Source organism: Populus euphratica, unplaced genomic scaffold (assembly GCF_000495115.2).
Source record: "Populus euphratica unplaced genomic scaffold, PopEup_1.0 scaffold104.1, whole genome shotgun sequence".
NCBI lineage: Eukaryota > Viridiplantae > Streptophyta > Magnoliopsida > Malpighiales > Salicaceae > Populus > Populus euphratica.
The window spans coordinates 610,593-630,758 of record NW_011499915.1 but is presented as its reverse complement, the minus strand read 5'-3'; the positions used below and the strand labels follow the sequence as shown (position 1 = coordinate 630,758).

General features: G+C 30.6%; 1 pseudogene; it reads left to right on the top strand.

The window, feature by feature from the left end:
* The first annotated feature begins 4,726 nt into the window (after positions 1 to 4,726).
* LOC105134547 (uncharacterized) lies at positions 4,727 to 19,377 on the top strand (annotated as a pseudogene).
* Positions 19,378 to 20,166: the final 789 nt, after the last annotated feature.

The window sequence follows — 20,166 nt, the reverse complement described above, 5'->3', positions numbered from 1 at the left end:
CTTGAACGGCTAAGTGAAAATATCTATGACTTGGCCTTAAGTCTTTATATACTTGACTTTAACTTCCTTGTTTGTAATGCAATCTCATTGATAATGAAATATCTTGTGTCAATATGCTTACTTTTATCAAGAAACATACGATTATTTGCCAAGGCAATGACCAATGTCTTTTTTAATAATTCCATAAACAAACTATAATTGAAAGTAATATGAAAGAGAACCACTTACTTGTTACTTTCACATTTCTTGAACCAAAAACTCAAGATCAAAAACTAAAATCTTTAGTTTGAGGAGAGGAGGGTTATGATGGCTATAAGAATTAGAGGAGAGGAAATAAATTCTCTTATAACTCTTCCTTAAATACCTAGGTTAACTTAAGTTGGGTTTGGGCTGACTTGGGCTTAGGTTTAGGTCTTACATCTCTCATCTTGGCAAAAACATCATGCTTGAGTGGCTAAGTGAAAATATCTATGACTTGGCCTTAAGTATTTACATACTTGACTTTAACTTTCTTATTTGCAATGCAATCTCATTGATAATGAAATATCTTGTGTCAATATGCTTACTTCTATCAAGAAACATATGATTCTTTGCTAAGGCAATGACTAATATGTTGTCCATAAAGATTTTTATAGGCTTCTCTTGTAGCAATCACAATTCTTTCAATAATCTTCTTAGCCATATAGAATGATAAACACAAGTTGCAGTAACTATGTATTGAACTTCACAAGTTGATAATGTGACTATAGATTGCTTTTTTAAACTCCATGTGAATGTTGTGTCTCTCATGTAGAAAACAAAACATGTGGTGCTTTTTTTATTATCCATATCTCTAGCCCAATCACTATCACTATCACTATAACCCACAGTTCAAAGATGTTAAAATATCGATAAAACAAGCTAAAATCAATATTACCTTTGATATATCAAAAGATTCTCTTCATTGCTTTGAAATATATTATTGTTGGTGTCTCTGAGTTTTCTCACAAATCCTACTCCAAAGAGAATATTTGTACAAGTACATGTCAATTATCTCAAACTCTCAACTACGCTTATAGAGTTTATCTTCTCTCCTTTATCATTTTGTGTCATCTTCACTCCACACTCGACTAAAGTATTCACTTTTGCACAATCCTCTATTTTGAACTTCTTTAGAAATTTTTTTGCAAACTTTTTTTAATTGACAAAGATTCTATCTTCTCCTTGCTTGATCTTAATCCCTAGGTAGTGTGTCATAAGACCAATATAAATAATCTCAAACTCCTTAATTATTGCTTGCTTGAAGTCTCCAATCATTTTTGAATTATTTCCTATAAAGATCAAGTCATCCACATACAAGTATACAATAAGAGTATCACTACAAGGCTTTGCATAGATAACATATTCATATGGGTATTTTACAAATTCATTCTTTAAGAAATAACCATCAATGTGATTATACCAACCTCTTAGAGCTTTTTTCAAGCTATACAAGGCTTTATTTAACTTTGAAACCTTGTTATCATGGTCATTCACTTTATAAATTTAAAACCTCATTTTTAAGAAAATTATTTAAAAAGGCTAACTTGATATCTATTTGATATATCTTCTATTTATGTTGGGCAGTTGTGGCAATGATTAATTGAATGGTCTCTAATCTAACAACTGGAGTAAACACTTCATCATTGTCAATCCTATACTTTTAACTGTAGCATCTTGTCACTAATCTTGCCTTGTACCTCTCCACCTCTCCTTTAGCATTCTTCTTTTCTTTATAAATCAACTTGACACCTATTAGATTCTTTCCTTTTGGTCTTGGATCCAATTTCCATATATCATTCTTCTCAATTGATGCAATCTTCTCATCTATAGCAATTCTCTAATTTTCATCCTTTTTTTATTTTCAAACACTATAGATTCACATATGGCAAAATGACAATATAGTGTTATATTATCATTAATTGGATTAGTTACCTTATACAAGTTATCAAGGTTCCTTATCTTTCTTTGTGGACTAGGTAGGATGCCACTATTGGAACTTCCATTTGAAGAAAAAGATAAAGGTAAAGTTAAGTTCGTTGGTGATTATTGAGATGTAACTATAGATTTTTAATGATCTTCATATCTTTTCTCCTCTTCATCAAGAACTAATGGAAAATTATATTTCTCATCACCATCTACCTTCCAATCCCATGCTTTTTGTTCATCAAATTTGATATCTCTTCTAATCATAGTTTCGCCTTCATTGGGATTGTAAAGCTTGTATCCTTTAGACTTTTGATCATAGCCTATTAAAATCATATTTTTCTCTTGTCATCTAGCTTGATCCCTACTTGATCATTTGACACGACTAAAAGATTCATGTCTTCTTTCAAGTTGAGGAGTGTCGAACTAATAAATAATCCGACAAGACTAGATTTGTACCATAGCGAGATTCACTATATAAATTACAAATAATAATAATAATAATAATAAGTTAAAGAGACTTTGAGATATAAAATTAATATTAGGATTAAACCAATGATAAAAATAGTTATCAAGGTTAGAGGATCCACTAGTGGTATTAAAAATAAATATAATATAAACTCTTTTTATTACTCAACTGGAAACCACACACAAAAGAGTTTAGAAACCATACAAAAAGAAAGTTTCAATCAGATGATTTGTTATTAATAGCTCATTATAAATTGTTAACATAATCATATTAATTATATTATTTAAGTAATACCAAATTTTTAAATATGGTTAGAAATTCATAATGCTAACTTATAGTAATAACAAATCAAGTTCCTTTCATAGCACAAATATAGATTATATCATACGGTTGGCTATGAAAGTACCAAGTATTTGTTGTACCAGGTGTTATATAACACAAATCTAGATTTACCATCTAACAAGTAAGGTAATAAAAATTAATAAGATAAAAATGATAAGACATGTTAATAGCAAGTTGTTTAGGATATAAGCATGAAAGTCCATATTAAGTTTATATTATACTTATCTTAACACTATCAATGAAACCTTTTCACATTGACATAATAAACTTAGCTGAACATTATAAATAAGAGAAATATAGATAAACAAGATAAGAATATAATTATTTAAGTATAGTAAATGAAATGAAAAACATAAACAAGAGATTGATGAAAGCAAAACCTAAGCATTATAAAAATATAAATAAAGAAAGCAAGAACATGATCTTGATCTGAAAATCAAGATACCTAAATGCATGGCAAATGTCTCCTTTTATAGGCTCAAATTCAGAACTATTGATTTGATGACTAATTATTTAATGGGTGGCCACCTCTTTAATTTGATGACAATCCTTATCTTCTTATTTGAATAAAATGTCATTGCTAACGTCAGAATTTGAATATATAGCTTTCTTAAAAGTTTTGAAAAATTGTCTCAGCTTTACTAACAAAAAAAGAATTGGTGCATTTGGACTTTTAAAACTTGAGATATGGGTTGAACACCGAACAGTATTTGGGTTGCATGATAGATTTAGATTTCTTTTTTGATGCTAAGATTTGGACTTCCAAACAGCAGAATTGAGTCTTAGACTCTCATGAATATTTTAGGTTTATGTCTTAGCTTTCTAGACATATAAACCAAATTAAAATCTAAGATCTATAGCTTTAGATATGACCTAATAACTAAACAGTGTTTTAGTTTGAATTGAATCAACATTTCTTTTCTAAATTTAGCCTTTTCTTTGTCTTTTCACTTTCAATAGTTAATCACATCAATCAATCCTTTGAATTGTGAAATATGCATGGATTTAAAATGAGTATTTACCATAAATTAAGCTATTTTATATTATCGAATTTATTATTATAATATGCTTAAATTAGAGAATTTAATGATACTTTAAGTGCAATATCATGATATAAAACTTTAATGAGAATGCATTTATTAGTACTAATCAATGACCAAGTGATCATGAGTTCGAATCTCACTATTCCTATTTATTTAATAAAAATTAAATATAAGGTAATGTGGGTTTGTATAAGTTTTAAACCTAAATGTCTTTAACTTGAAAATATATATTAAAAAATAATATAATTCAATAAATATAACATCTCTTTTGTTGTCCATTTCCTGTAGTGCAAGGTTCTTAGCTACTGCTCTCTGGTCCTATGCTACTTAATGCAGCGAGATCTGGCATGGTTTTGTTGACTTTAAATTGAGGGCACTGGATTAATTCAATTTAATTTGATTCTAAGTAGTAATTCAAGAAAATATTAAGGCCTTGAAACCTTTGAGTTTGACGAACCATAAGCCAAACTGAATAGAAGAATTCATAGAAGATACGACAACCTGTATTAATATTATAGAATAAATGCTAGAAAACTACATGTAGTACCCTAAAATCTGTGTATTATATAATTAGTGTTATCCTCAGAAATAACTTCAAATTTAAGTGAACCTATGTGGTACTTAGAAGCAGTGGGGCATAATTTTCCACAGAAACGCAAACTTGAGATCAGTCAGACCTGTACTCTTGATTATTAGATTGAAGACAAAGCCATGTGATAGTCTCATCAGCTAATTAATCTCATGACTAGACTTCATGATGGGCTCATCACAACTGGCTTATTGCATTGGGAACCTCTAGCAATGTAGTATCCTTGCATCTATAAATACATGTATATTTAGGTTGACAAGCAACACAAATCTTCACATTTCTGATAACTCTCTTGCTCAACTATTGAGGATTTGTTTTCTTGCTCATTCATATCAAATAATGGGTTTCCGTTTGTCAGCAATTGTGCGTGCTAAGCAAGTCCTTCAGCTTTCTCCATCCGCAGCAAGCCAAGCAGCTTCTAATGTCCCAAAGGGCTGCCTAGCAGTTTATGTTGGAGAAATCCAAAAGAAGAGATTTGTCATTCCAATATCATACTTGAACCAGCCTAATTTTCAAGAGTTGCTAAGTCAAGCTGAAGAAGAATTCGGATATGTTCATCCTATGGGTGGTCTAACAATTCCTTGCAGAGAAGACATTTTCCTAGCTGTCATTTCTTGCTTAAGTCAGTCGTGAAAGCAGTCAATGGCAAAGATCAAATTTAATGCTTTTTTTTTTTTATCGTGTGCGAACACTGTTGAATTAGACATTTAGGATCATCATGTACGGACTACTGCGCATTACCTTTTTTCTTCCTCAGGGAAATGAATATGTTTCGCAGTTTTTGAAAACTGTGTTATTGCAGTTTTGTCAAACCCGTTTTCCAATTTGGAAAGGGCATTGACAAGCATTAATCAATGATTTTTTTATTCATTTTCTGTTCTATTATCAATTACCAACTTCAATTCGATTGTGCATGATCCTCTGTCAAATATGATACTATTTGTCCTTGCTTAAATTGTGTTTCTTCACCACAAACTAATCTAGATCTCTCTTCTTTTGAATCCATTCACCGCATTACACAGTTAGGCTGCTGTGACAGTCTACAGTAGAAAATATATGCATTCATTGAAGATAACTGACCTGGTGATGTCTTTCGGTATCGATTTGTTTCGCCTACTTCCATGTCAAAATTATATTTGGGCAAGAGTTGTCATATGAGGATACTTCAGAAGCTCAATTTGCACCATACAGGTCATTGCTCCTCCAAAAAATGAATTAAGAACTATACACTAGACAATAATGGCAGGTTATTAAGTTTTGATTTCTGCTTCAGCACTGCTTATCACTAGCTTGAAAAGTTTGGTTGTCATGGGGACAGGTACAGGTAGAGAGTGTCATGTGAACTTCAGGGGTCTTGTCTTGTAAGTCGACGCAATTAATGATTATGAAAGGCTGGAATAGTGGAATCTGCTCGCTGGTTCTATTTCAACCACCATTTTAATACATAACAGGTTGTAATGTTCGCTACAGTTTGCTTATCTCATATTTTTGGTTGATGATACTGTGTTGAAAGAATTCCTAAAAAAGTTGTACATGATCCGAAGTGTTGTTAAGGAGAAGGTCACCTGGAACATTTCTACGTATGAATAAAGACCAGGTCCTTAGGAATAAGATGTTGTTTTATACTAGCTAGTTTCTTTTCTTCTATGATAGTTATCCTTCTTTACTCAATTTGTCCATAATCTCTATAAACAAATTGTGGTATCAGAGCATTTATCTCGAAGGATTTGTGGGTTAAGAGTACCGATAAACACAAACCAAATCACAGGTACAAAAACCAAAACACCAAACAATGAAAATCAAAACAACTAACTCACATATTTCATCACCAATGTTTTATGGTGATAACTATGAAGCCTCGGCTATTAGAATGATAGTCCATCAATTTTGAAGCATTAGATCTTTGGAAGGCTCCCTGTCAGAAAATTGATAAATACTAACATAAATATTGATGAAATTTTTCTATTAGTATATTAAAATGACCTTTACTGATAAAATTTTCTCTTCTTATATCTATCAGTAAATATTAACATAAAATTTTTTATTAATAAAATTATTAAATTTTATAATCGTTTTAGAGGAAGATTATGTCATTCCTATAATACTTGCAAATACTATAATGACTCAACTGGAGGTTCACAAGGAAAAGAATACAAGAAAGTCTAAAGTTAAAGCCTGTTTATATGTTGTTATGTCAAGTACAATATTTACAAGAATCATGAACCTAAAGTCTGTAAAAGGCGTTTGGGACTATTTAAAAGAGGAATATCAGAAAAATGAAAGAATAAAAAATGTACATGTGCTTAATTTGATGAGAGAATTTGAAATGCAAAAGATAAAGGAATAAAAAAAAATCAAAAACTACATTAACAAGTTGCCGAGTATAATAAACAAGGTGAGATTGCTTGGTTAAATTCTTCCTGATGAATATAAGTCTAAGATTTAATCATTAAAATAGTCAAAAGATTTATATAATATATCCTTATGAGAATTGGTGAATGCATGACAAGCACAAGAGTAAATAAGATTGACGATACTAGAGGAATTTGTGCAGGGTGCTTTCCAAGCAAATGCTCAAAACTCAAGAAAAGGTAGAGACAAGAGAATCAATAAGAAAAAGAAAAAAAATTGAAAATGATAGAAATAATGAGGAATCATATCCACCATGTCCATACTGAAAAAAATCACCTATAAAGAAAGTGTTGGTGGAGATCAAATTTCAGGGGTGGTGGACTCTTTCATTAGGGAAGGGAAGGGAAGGGAAGAAGGGGCTTAATAGAGGTTAGATAGGACATATGGAGAGAATTTTGGTTTTCATTTGCTCTAAATCTAAAATAGTTTTTTCTATCAATATAGACAATAAAAAATTGTGGCGTAGAAGGCTTGAGCATTTTTATCATGATGGACTATTATACATGCAGAGCCATAATCTAATGAGAGGTGTTCCACAAATAAAGAACATGTTAATAGACTATATGGATTGTCAATATAGAAAGTAATCTAGAAAACCTTTTCCTCAAACTATATGGGAAGCATTCCATAAACTTCAACTGGTGCACATAAATATTGGAGGATCTCAAAGAACTACTTCATTAAATGGTAATAGATACTATATAGCCTTTATTGATGATTATACTATATTATGTTGGATTTATTTTCTTAAATTCAAATATGAAGTTGCTAAGGTATTTTGGAGCAAAAAACATGAATGGAAAATAAAAAAGGATGAAAAATGTAAATTATAAAATCTAATAATAAGAAAGAATACACCAATAAAGCTTTCAATAGTTCTGTGATGAAACTAGCATTAAGTACCAACTTACAACATCATACACACCACAACAAAATGGTGTGAGTGAGAGAAAAAATAGGATTATTATGAAGATAACTAGATGTATGCTGTATGAAAAGGAGCTACTAAAGAAAATATAAGCCAAGGTTGTCAATTTTGTTTTGATAGGTGTTTTGTTTTTTCAATTAGAATGGAATGTTTTAGTTTTGGAGTATTTCAGTGTGCTATTTCGGGGTTATATATATATATATTTATATATATATATATATATATATATATTCAACAAATATAATTCAAATTCAAGCTAAATTAATTATAAATTATGCCATAGAAACACAATGTCAAACAAATATAATTTAAAAATTTAAAATATTTCTAAATAGTCAAGATTAAATAGATTTTTAACTTAAAATAATTCAATTAAAACAAAATATCAAAATATTATGAAAGTAAAATATTTTAACACAAATATTTTAAATATAAAGTCATGTCAATGTTATCAAGGCTAATGGAATCTAAAACATCCATTGTTTTGCTTAAATTCCTACAAAGTACAAACACGTTATCAAGGCTAATGGGATCTAAAACATCCATTGTTTTTCTTAAATTCCTACAAAGTATAAACACGAAAAAAAAAAAACATGAATATGAACTATATATATTAATGATAAATCTGATTTTAAAAAATTAATATCATTTTTATTGAAAATAGTAATAAAAAAGAACTTTTTATACTTGGATGATTTAATTAATTAAATTGAATCAGGTGTAATTTGATTCAATAACTTTTCAAGATCGGAACGGAACATAAGGAATGAAACCTGAATATTCTGGATGAAATTTAACTGAAAAATTTAGAACAGATGAAAATTTAAAATGAAATGAAAATTATTCTGTTTTGTTTTTTTAATTGATATGAAACGTTTCGGTCATTCTGGACAAAACAGAATGGAATGGAATTGACAACCTTGCTATAAGCTAAGGCTACAAACACATTAGTTTATCTGATGATTAGGTTGCCAATAAGAGCTTTGCAAAAAAGAAGTCCATTTGAATCATGATTTAGATACAAACCAGACTTGTAACATTTTAAGACCTTTGGTTGTCTTTGTTGCATTTATGTGCCTTAGATTTGAAAAAAACAAGTTGGATAGGAATGCAAAAACTTAAGTATTTATTGGATACATCATCCCATCCAAAATTTATTCAATTTTTTAATCACAAAATAGAAAAACTTAAGCAAGCAGGGATGTTAATTTTATGTAGGATAAACAATGTAAATGGAAGGAACCAGAAGAGAAGCATAAATCACTTGTTTGACAAAATGCTAATGACAACATAGATAACCAATAAGAGGTCAAAGCTATTATTTGATATTTATGAAAGAAGTAACATCGTTATTTGTGAACCTGTAGAGTTTGAGGAGGCAATGAAGAATGATAAGTGGATTGAAAAAATAAAAGAGGAGTTTAAATCATTGAAAAGAATGATACGTTGTTGATGAACAAACCTCAACATAAAAAAATCATTGGAGTTAAATGGGTCTATAGAACCAAACTTAATATAATGGTTTTATAAATAAATAAAATGTTAGATTATTTATGAAAGGTTATGCTAAAGTGTTTGGAGTAGATTTTTTAAAAATTTTTGTACCTATAGCACAACTTGATATAAGGGAAGAAAAATTTATTAATTGGATGCAAAATCTAATTTTTTGAATGGTTATCTATATGGAAAGATTTTTATAGAACAACCTAATGGTTTTTAAGTCAAGGGGAAATAAGAGAAGGTCTATTTGTCAAAGAAGACATTCTATAGTCTTAAATAGGGGCCGATAAAACAACATTGATGAACATCTTCACATACTTGGCTTTGTTAAAAAGTCCAAAGTGAAGCCATATTATATGTAAGAGGAATGGGTGCTAATTTGATTATAGTATCTATTTATGTTGATAAGTTGCTTGTAATAAGAAGTGATGAGAAGCTAACAAAAAAGCTTAAAGTTGAAATGTTTAAAGTATTTAAGATGACAAACTTTTGTTTGATGTCCTACTTTCTAGAAATGGAAGTGAAGAAAAATCATGATAGAATTTTCATATGAAAAAAGAAGTATGCAAGAAAAATACTTAGAAAGTTTCACATGGAAAACTACAAAAATAAAAACACTCTTATGAATCAGAAGGAGAAACTCAGTAAGGATGATGGAATAAACAGAGTTGATAAAGGTTATTACAGGAGGCTAATTAGATGTTTAATATATCATACAACAACAAGAGTAGACATTGCTTTTACAGTGAGCTTACTCTCACAATTCATGCATCATGCCAATGAAATACATCTCCATGTTGCTAAAATGGTTGTAAGATGTATCAATGAATTGTGGTATCAGATATTCTAATTTTCAAAATTTTATGCTCATGGTTATTCTTATGCTAACTAGAGAGGTTCTATTGATGATATGAGAAGTACAACAAGTAATTGTTTTAGATTTGGATCAACAGTGTTTTCATGGTGTGAAGGACATAAGATGTGGTTGCTCAAAGCATAGTAGAAGCTAAATATGTAACGGCCACTGGTGCTATGAATCAAACAATTTGGATAAGAAAATACTTGCAGGTTTACATATGAAGCAACTTGAGCCTACACAGATTTATATAGACAACCATACTATAATTTCAATTGCAAATAACCATGTCTTCCATGGAAAGACTAAGCACTACAAGATTAAGTTGTATTTTTTAAGAGAAGTGTAGAAAGAGGGTGAAGTCAATCTGCTTTATTGCAGAACCAATGATCAGGCAGATGTGTTCACCAAAGCTTTTTCAAAAGCCAGTTTTGAAGCCTTAAGAAGCAAACTAGGTGTCTGCAGCTATTAAGGCAAGGATGAGTGTTGAAAAAATGCCTAAAAAAGAAGTACATGATCTGAAGTGTTGGTAAGGAGCAGGTCAACTAGAATATTTCTACATATGAATGAAAACCAAGGAATAAGATGCTGTTTGATTTTATTGATTTGTTATTAGGAAGTTGTTATTCATGCCATGTAATTAGCAGATTTTGTTGATTTTCTGTAAAAGTAAAACTCTATCTAAAAGGAGTTATTCCGTCAATATATAAAATACATCCTTCTAGCACCTGCTAGTTGTAAGAGTGACCTCAAGGTTAAAGCAGGTCCTGTAACATCTGATATAACTCAAAATTCGCTGTCCCCACCGATGACTTTAATAATTTCATTACCGTAAGGGTCCCTAGTACGATAGTCCTTTACGCCTTTAGGCAAGTGGTGATGGAGACCAGAGTAGGATAAGCATAGTCACGGAAGATGGGGCACTAGGTGTTTCTATAGATATGTCATTTGAAACAGATCTTTTTCATTGCAGAATTGACATGTTACATGTGTTTCAGTTTGGTGTACTTTAGGGTACGCAATTACAAATAAATCTGACAATCTTAATCATCTTCTGCTAAGCATTATTGCTCAAATTCATGTCAGCTTCTCACTCACCATTTTTTTTTTTTTTCCATGAAAAGAGATTCTGCCGAACTCTATCTTAAACCAGTTTACCTTCATACCATTGTAAGTACTTGGAACGTACCTGCAGATCTATGTCGATGACAGCTTAATATCCTGTAAATCATACAAGGCTATATTTCGTACGAAGGGAAAAAGTGCCTGAAAGTTATCACTCATGCATCATACTAGATATGTTTGTGATTACCCTTTAAGGATTTGTTTATTTTTGAAAAATAACAGAGATTGTTAAAAGTTTCAGGACAATAACATATATTGAAAATTTATTTAGCAAATAGCACAATTTGAATATAATTACATTTTAGAATATTATTTTTATATATAACCACTATTTAGAATAACTACGCGTCTCAAAATATAGTTTTTTACACAATTATTGTTTGAAATAGCAGTTGTTTAGTGAATATTTCAAAATATTTTTCTTTTACAAATTAATTAACCTAAATAAAAGTTAATAATTTTGTTTTTATAAATATCCAATGATCAAAAGATAGGATTCAAGATACAATGATTAAAAAAAATTAAATAGAAAATAAAAAAATATGACAAGAGAGAGAAATGAAGAAAGATTCCTTTTTGTTTATTTGGTGCTTTCAAGCCTATTTTTTTAATTATAATTGAAATTATTTTTTATATTTACAGAATGTATTAAGGATTTTATCAAGATAATTGATTTATATTATAGAATTAATTATGATATAAATGTTATGTTGAACTTGATTGAATTAAAAGAAAAAATTTATATTTATATTTGGATTCATTGGTAAAGAACCTGGAGGGAAAACTCGTCTATATATGCCAGATAAATTCGAAGAGCGGGTCGTGACAGCATGACCATGTGAGCATGGTGTCGGTGCAGCAAGTTCATTCATTCACGTCCGAAAATCAGTCTTAGATAAGATAGAGAGTTTAAATCTCTGTGTTTCCAGGTGTAAAACAAGTCCTGGTAATCATGATTTTCTTTTTTAATTTACTGTAGTGCAAGTTTCTGAGCGACTGCTTTCTGGTCCTCTTAATTCTAGGGAGATCTGGCATGTTATTTCTCATAAGCTAATTCTTGACTGCACCTCATGGCTCATGCATTGTCTCTTTCATCACTGGCTACTTGCTTTACGGGATCCCTAGCAATACCCTTGCATCTATAAATACATATACATTTAGTTTGACAAGCAACACAAGCCTCACATTCTTGATAATCAAAAGCTCTCTTTTTCAACAAGTTCTACAAGATCTTTCCTTCCTCACTCACAGAACAATGGGTTTCCGTTAGTCTGCTATTGTACGTGCTAAGCAAATTCTTCAGATCTTTCCATCCGCAGGGAGGAAAGCATCTTCAAATGTTCCAAAGGGTTGCCTTGCAGTCTAAGTAGGAAAAATCCAAAAGAATCGATTTATAATTCCAATATCATACTTGAAACAACCGATATTTCAGGATTTGCTAAATCAATCTGAAGAAGAATTCGGATATAATCATTCAATGGGTAGCCTCATAATCCCTTGTAGAGAAGACAATTTTCATGATGTCATTTCTTTCTTAAATCAGCAGTGAAAATCGGCAATGGCATAGAGCAAGTTAACACAGTTTCTCAGTTGACATTTTTTAGTGTCATGTTTTGATACATTTTTCAAAGTATCAGGAAACCGGATGTCATTGATTTTTTTGCCAAATTGTATTTCAATTCGGAAACTGAAAGAGTCAATCAAAGAAATCTTTCTTTCTCACATTCTTGTCCTCTTGCAAATTTTCATTGCATGACCTTACTTTTTTCTATTGTGTTACTCCATTTTTGTTTGAATTGTGTTCTACATCTCAACTAAGAACTTAAATTGTTAGATAAGATCTGAAGAATGATTTTATATTACCATGTTTCAAAGAAGAAAATTTCTTCAGAAACAGGATTGTTATTTTGTGATGATCCATTCCTGTCCTTCATGCTGTTGTGGATATTTTCTTCAAAGTAAGAACAAATTAAGAATTCATTGACAGAAATTGAAACAAACTAAGCAAACATCAGTTGTAGTATCAGCATCGCTTCATCACAGACAAACCAAAATTAGCAAATTTTACTTCTGTTCTCACAATGTCAATATCAGACCATTGTTCTTGTGCCTGCTAGTTACAACAAAATAGGGAAATTGACATTTCAGGAGTATGATAACTCTAAATATCTCTGTTTCCCATCTGTACATAGTCTTACAGAACCGGTTTGATGTTAATCACTGAAGTAACAGTTTCTGTTATAATTCTGTAGTCATATCTCATCACCTGCTCTTGTAGGATCTACCTACTACTGTTCAAAGTTTTCAAGACATGGGACCCTAAACTGATTGAGCATTATCCACATTACACATGGCAGGTAAATGGTGATAAATGTTCTTTTAAGTTGCGAATACCGCTTCATGTGAACTCACGACACTTGTCGTACGGAAACCATATTTTTTCGACAAAAAAAATCACCAATAAAAGAGACTCGACCAAAAAAAATAACACTTCATCTTATAAAAAAATTAAATTCTTTATTTCAATCATTAATGATACGTTCAAAATGAATATCTACATAAATACTTATTCACATACACCCAATAAAGTAAGTACGAGTAGAAACAGGAAACTATAATAATAAAATTAAACTCTATTTAAAAATAAATAAAAAATAAATAGACTTGAAAAATCTACCATGTGGCCTGTGTCAATAGGCCTAGTGGTGATGGAGACTAAAGGCTGGACAAGACATCTCTAGCCTGGAAAGTTGATGCTTTTGATAAGAAAGGTGAAGAAAGTGCTTCAACTGATTTGTCAATTGATATAGATAGATCTTCTCTTATTTCTTATTTCCTTATCTACATGAATTTTTATTAAGCATTTCATTCAAGCTCCATTTTAGCTTCGGTTTGTGTTTGAAACCATAGTAGGTTTTTGTTTTTTTTATTGCGTTTTAAAATAAATAGTTTTAGAGAAAGCTATAAAATTTATTTTTTTAACAAAGAATAGGGGGGAAATGAATTAATCAATAATATCCTAAGCATTTATGAAGCAATTCTTTAAAATTTATGGATATGCAGTGCAAACACACCATCAATTATCCCTTGGTGCCCTATGAAAAGAGAGATGATACTGAACTTCATCTAAACTCAAGGGCATGTACCTGAAGGTCTGTAACGGTAACATCTCAATATAATTAGTCTCAGGTGAAGGCTATATTAATACAGCGGGAAAAAAATAGCACTAAAAATCATTTTTCATCAGTGGTACTGGATCCTTGTTGGAAAAAGGATGATTACAGTAAAATATTATAAAAAATAATAATACAAATTTAAACACTCAAAAATAAAGAAAAAAATGAGAGGAAAATATATTTTTATTAAGTATTTTTCTCTGAGTTTTCTTAGATATTTTTTTTTCTTTTATGCTTTTTTATAATGTTAAATTACAAGCCTTTTTATAGGTATTAGATACTAGAAAATAAAAGAATTAAACTAATATAACAAAAATTATAATTTAAACATGAATTGTATTATGCTAACTAAACTAATTAACCGATTCAACTTATTCTAGCAGATCAACTATTTCTTAACCAATAGACCTGTTTCTTTATTTTTCATAACCAAAATCTAGTTTACTTTCAACATCTTCTCTTTAAACTTAATTTCTTCATAACTCCCTACATGTCAACCAAAACCTACATCTCTTTAAATCAACTTAATTATATTTAAATGATTTTGTGAAAATATTCATGCCTTGATCTTATGTTTTATCATACTTGGCTTCAACTTCCGTATTTGCAATGCAATCTTATAGATAATGAAATCTTGTGTCAATATGCTTACTTCTATCATAAAATAATAGATTCTTTGTTAATGCAATGATTGTTGAGTTGTTTATTTAAGTTTTAGTAGGCTTTTCGCTTTTCTTATAACATTCACAATTCTTTCAATAATTTCTTTAACCACATGCAATGATAAACAAATAATGTAGTAGCTCCATGTTCAGCTTCACATATTGATAAAGTGATTATAGATTACTTCTATGAACTCTATGTGATTGTTGTGTCTCCTATATAGAGAATAAAACTTATAGTGCTCTTTTTATTATTTATATCTCCAGCCCAATTATTATCACTATGACCCACAAGTTCAAAGCTACTAAAATAATCATAGAACAAGGAAAAATCAACAATACCTTTGATATACCGAAGAATTCCCTACAATGCTTTAAAGTGTTATAATTGGTGTCTCCATAAATCCACTCATAAATTCTACTCCAAAACTTATATGTAGATGAGTGCATGACAAATATCTCAAACTCCTAACTAAGCTCTTGAATGTTATAAAGTTTATCTTCTTTTCTTCATTACGAGTTTTATTCTCTATATGAGTGACACAACATTAACATGGAGTTCAAAGAAGTAATATATAATTACTTTATCAACATGTGAAGCTGAATATGTAACTACTATATTATTTGTTTATCATTGCATATGGATAAGAAAATTATTGAAAGAATTGTGAATGCTACAAGAGAAGCCTACTAAAATTTATATTAACAACTGATCAGTTATTGCACTAACCAAGAATCCATTATTTCATGATGGAAGTAAGCATATATTGACACAAGATTTCATTACTTATAAGATTGCATTGCAAACACAAAAGTTGAAGTCAAGTATGTAAAGACATAAGACCAAGTCACATATATCTTCACAAAGCCACTCAAATATGATATTTTTATCAAGATTAGAGGCATGTTAAGAGTTATGAAGAAATCAAGTTTAAAGAGGAACATTAAAAGTAAGCTAATTACTATAAATTAGTTGACCCAATTGATCGGTTGGGAACATGTTATCTGGTTGAGCAGAGCAACTAGGTAGAATATGTTGAAGTGGTTGACCAGTTAAGAAACGATCAATCGGTTCAGTTGGAAGAATACAATTCCTATTTAGATTAGGACTTTATGCATATAAAAATCTTGTACTTTAGCATTATTAAGCAATACAAAGAGCAAGAATATCCAAGAGAGCTCAAAGAAAAAAAATTAATAAAAACATATTTTCCTCTCAATTTTATATTCTTGAGTTTGACTTTGCATTACTATGTTTTGATCTTTTACTATACTTATCTTTTTTCCAACAAAATTGTCATCACGGGCTAACTGAAACTGCTTTGGGTTAAGAGTTATCTATCCACATCACACCGAAGATGAATTGTGATAAACGTTGTTTAAGTAGGGAACACAACTTCAGGAGGCTTGTCCTGTGAGATGATAGACTTAAATAATACCAAGTTTGGAACCACTCTAGTTCCATTTTCAACCATAGTTCCCTATATAACTGGTTGTAATGTTTGTTAAGGTTTACTTTTATAGATTTTAATTATACTTATCATATATGATCAAAACATACAGAAAATACTGTGAAAATATAATAAATTATATCTTCAAAATACTGTTAGAGATATTATCTTGACATCTCATCTAACAACTTATGTTTTTAGGTTAAATTGATTTTTTGATATGCTATCAAAGTCTTGATAACTAAACAATTATGAGTTCGAGTCTCAACGCCAAAGTCTTGATAACCAAACAATTATGAGTTCGAGTCTCAACGCTTTTATTTATTTGATAAAAAATTAAGTATAAGATAGTATGAGGTTGTACAACTTTCAACCCCAAAAGGCTTTTACTTGTTGGGTTGTGTAAGAGAATAATATAATAAATCATATCTTGAAATTTTACCTAATAGTTTAAACTTTTAGATTGAATTGAATTTTTAACAAATAATGATTGTTCTCTATATTATTATAACCATCGACTTAGGGTGTACTTGGAAATATGGTGCAAACCGTATTCCTAAAAATTTTGCATTTTTTTCTCATAAAATAATTTTTTTGCTTAAAATAATTTCTTTAAATGTTTTTAGATTATTTTGATGTGCTAATATAAAAAATAATTCTTTTATAAATAAAAAAAAAATTAATATATTTTTAAATTGCTAACATTACCAAAATCCTAAACAAGTTCTTAATAAGAACCCATCACTTATGCCTAAAGGAACAGATTCTGCTTTAAACTGCTCTCATGGAAGCCCTGATCTTATCCCCATCTAAATATTTGGCCCAAAATAGTACGTGTAAGACCACCAGGCTAAAGCAAGTTCAGTTTAGTAACATCTGATATAGAGGGGTCATTTAGTAAGGAGAGCATCTACAGCAACTGTTCAACAACAGTCACCTGAAATTATTGCTTTGCACTCAAATTTGTTTTGACAACTGATAATTTTATTTAATTTTATTACAGTGAGACTGCTTCGTACATTAGTCGTGCAAAGCAAGTGGTGATGGAGACTTCAGTAGGAAAAATCTAGTCCGGAAAGTTGACGACTTCAATTAACATAAAACGAAGAAAAGTGAAATGTAATGGGTCTTTTCTTATTGTAGAATTAACATGTCAAATGTAATGAACGGAGTCTCAAATTTCATATTTCCTTTATCTTCATGTACCTTTTTGTACTCGGTTAAAAATAAATCAGACTTGCTTATGTTCTGTTAAGCATTTGAGCTCGAATTCATTTCAGCTTCGCACACAAATTGTTTGTACATGAAAAGAGAAATACTGCAGAACTTTATCTTCAAATCTTTCGATGATCACAAATTGACACTCATACAATTATGACCACGAAGCCAGTCTTGGCTGACTGTTAGTTCTAGGCAATCCTATGGGACGTTAGTGATCACATTTGGCACAACAGTAAAAGGAAACCTCTTGAAAATGATCACTCATCTATCATATATAGAGACTGTTGTTGGTGATCGCTCCTCAAAGGAAAAGCATCTCCGTACGATGATTTATTGAGGTGGCTATTCATCATTGCTGGCAGTAGGGCGAGGACATGTGAACTTCATGGTGTCCGGTCCAGCAAGTCTATTCATTGATATGAAAATTAGTGTGTCAGATATGATGTGGTTGTAAGTTGCTAGCTACACAAGTTCTGCTATCGATGAATTTTATTTTACCTGTAGAAAAGGTTCTTAGCTATCACTTTCTGGTTCTATATCACTTATTGCAGGAAACCTGACTTGTTTGTATAGACTTTGAATTGAGGATGCAGCAAATTTCCACGAAATTTTACTTCAATTTTTTTATTTTTTTGGACAGGCTTATCTCACATCTTTGAATTTGATAAACATGTGATAATATGAATAGAAGAAATTCAGTGGACATGTTGTCTGAATATTATAAAAGAAATAGCAGATGACTTAAGCAGGTCTCTGATATGACAAAAAAGAAAAGAAAATATCAGTCTATTGTGATTTGGATAAGTAGTGTTATCCTCTTTAAATAACTTCAAATTTAACTACAACTTTATAGTTAATAGAGCAGTGGGGTCATAATGTTTCATAGAAATTAATAATGGTCAGTCAGGCCTCTATTCTTGATAATTAGGTTGAAGACAACCACATGTGATGGCTCGAGCTAATTTCTTGACGAGACCACATCCAAGGGCCTCTTGACGACCGGCTTCTTGCGTAAGGGGATTTCTATCTTCTAAATCTTCACATATATAAATACCAACATGTTTAGGTTCACAAGCAACTCAAACCTTCACATCCTTGAGAATCAAAATTCCTTTGTGCAATAAGTCTGCTTAGATTTCTTTTCCTTGCTCATCCATTTGAAATAATGGGTTTCCGTTTGTCTGCTATTGTACGTGCTAAGCAAATGCTTCAGCTATCACCATCAGCTTCAAGTGTGCCAAAGGGCTGCCTGGCAGTTTACGTTGGAGAAACACAAAAGAAGAGATTTGTAATTCCAGTATCATACTTGAACCAAGCTATATTTCAAGACTTGCTAAGTCAAGCTGAAGAAAAATTCGGCTATGATCATCCAATGGGCGGTCTCACTTTTCCATGCAGAGAAGAGATTTTCATGGATGTCATTTCTTGCTTAAGTTAATCATAAAAGCAGAGAGTAAGATAGATCAACTCTAACACAGTTCTGTAAAGAAGACACTAATGAGTACCATGTACAGACCTTTTCTCGGATACCTTTTTTCTTCAAGGAAATGAACATGCTTCACAGCATTATTGCTGTTTTGTCAAATTGTATTTCAATTTAGAAAGCACAAGCATTAATTAATGAGTACTTTTTCTCATATATTATATACTTTCTCCTCATAGAAACTTCGCTTGTGAGTTCTTACTTATGTTAAATGCGCTACGCCATGATCATTACTCGAATTGTGTTCCTCCAGCACCACAAATGAAAATTCTTCATCTGAAAATGGATTTTAGCAGTCTTTCATGTTGCTGTAGACGTTGTCCTCAAAGGAAAACAAATGAACAATATATTCCGATCACACTTTAACAACTAAGTGAGCATCTTTTATGGTGTCAGCATCAGTTCATCATAGACAAAGGCCCAGGTCAAGTTCTTTTTTGCTTGTATAATGTTAAAAATCAAAAACTTGCGTCCATCCCTGTATAGTTCAAAACCAAGCAAGGAAAATTTACGAGTAGCTGTAAATCTCTGTTCCTCCAGCTGTTACAATTCTTATAGAAAAGATGTTTAGGCTAATTACTTAAAAACGATCATGTGCTATGATGATCGTTGCCAAGGCACATGATGTGCTTAAACATCAACTTCCAGTCCTGAAAATTTTCAGTTAAATATCTTAATCTCATTCAGAGTTTTGGACTTTTTACCAATGACCAATTCAGGTTATTTGAAAATCTTAGCTAAATATTCATCATCTCGATGTAATTAAAGTATCTTAATATTCTTTTCGATTTATATTTGGACTTTTTTTTAAACTTTTTGAATTTTTTTATAAAATAATTGTTTATTGCGAATTTCTTCGATTTAACTATTAATTAATTCTAAAATTTTAATTTTTTAAAATTTTATTCCTGATTTGAATCATTTAACCTGGAAAAATTAAATTTGGTTTTCTAGAATTATAATCT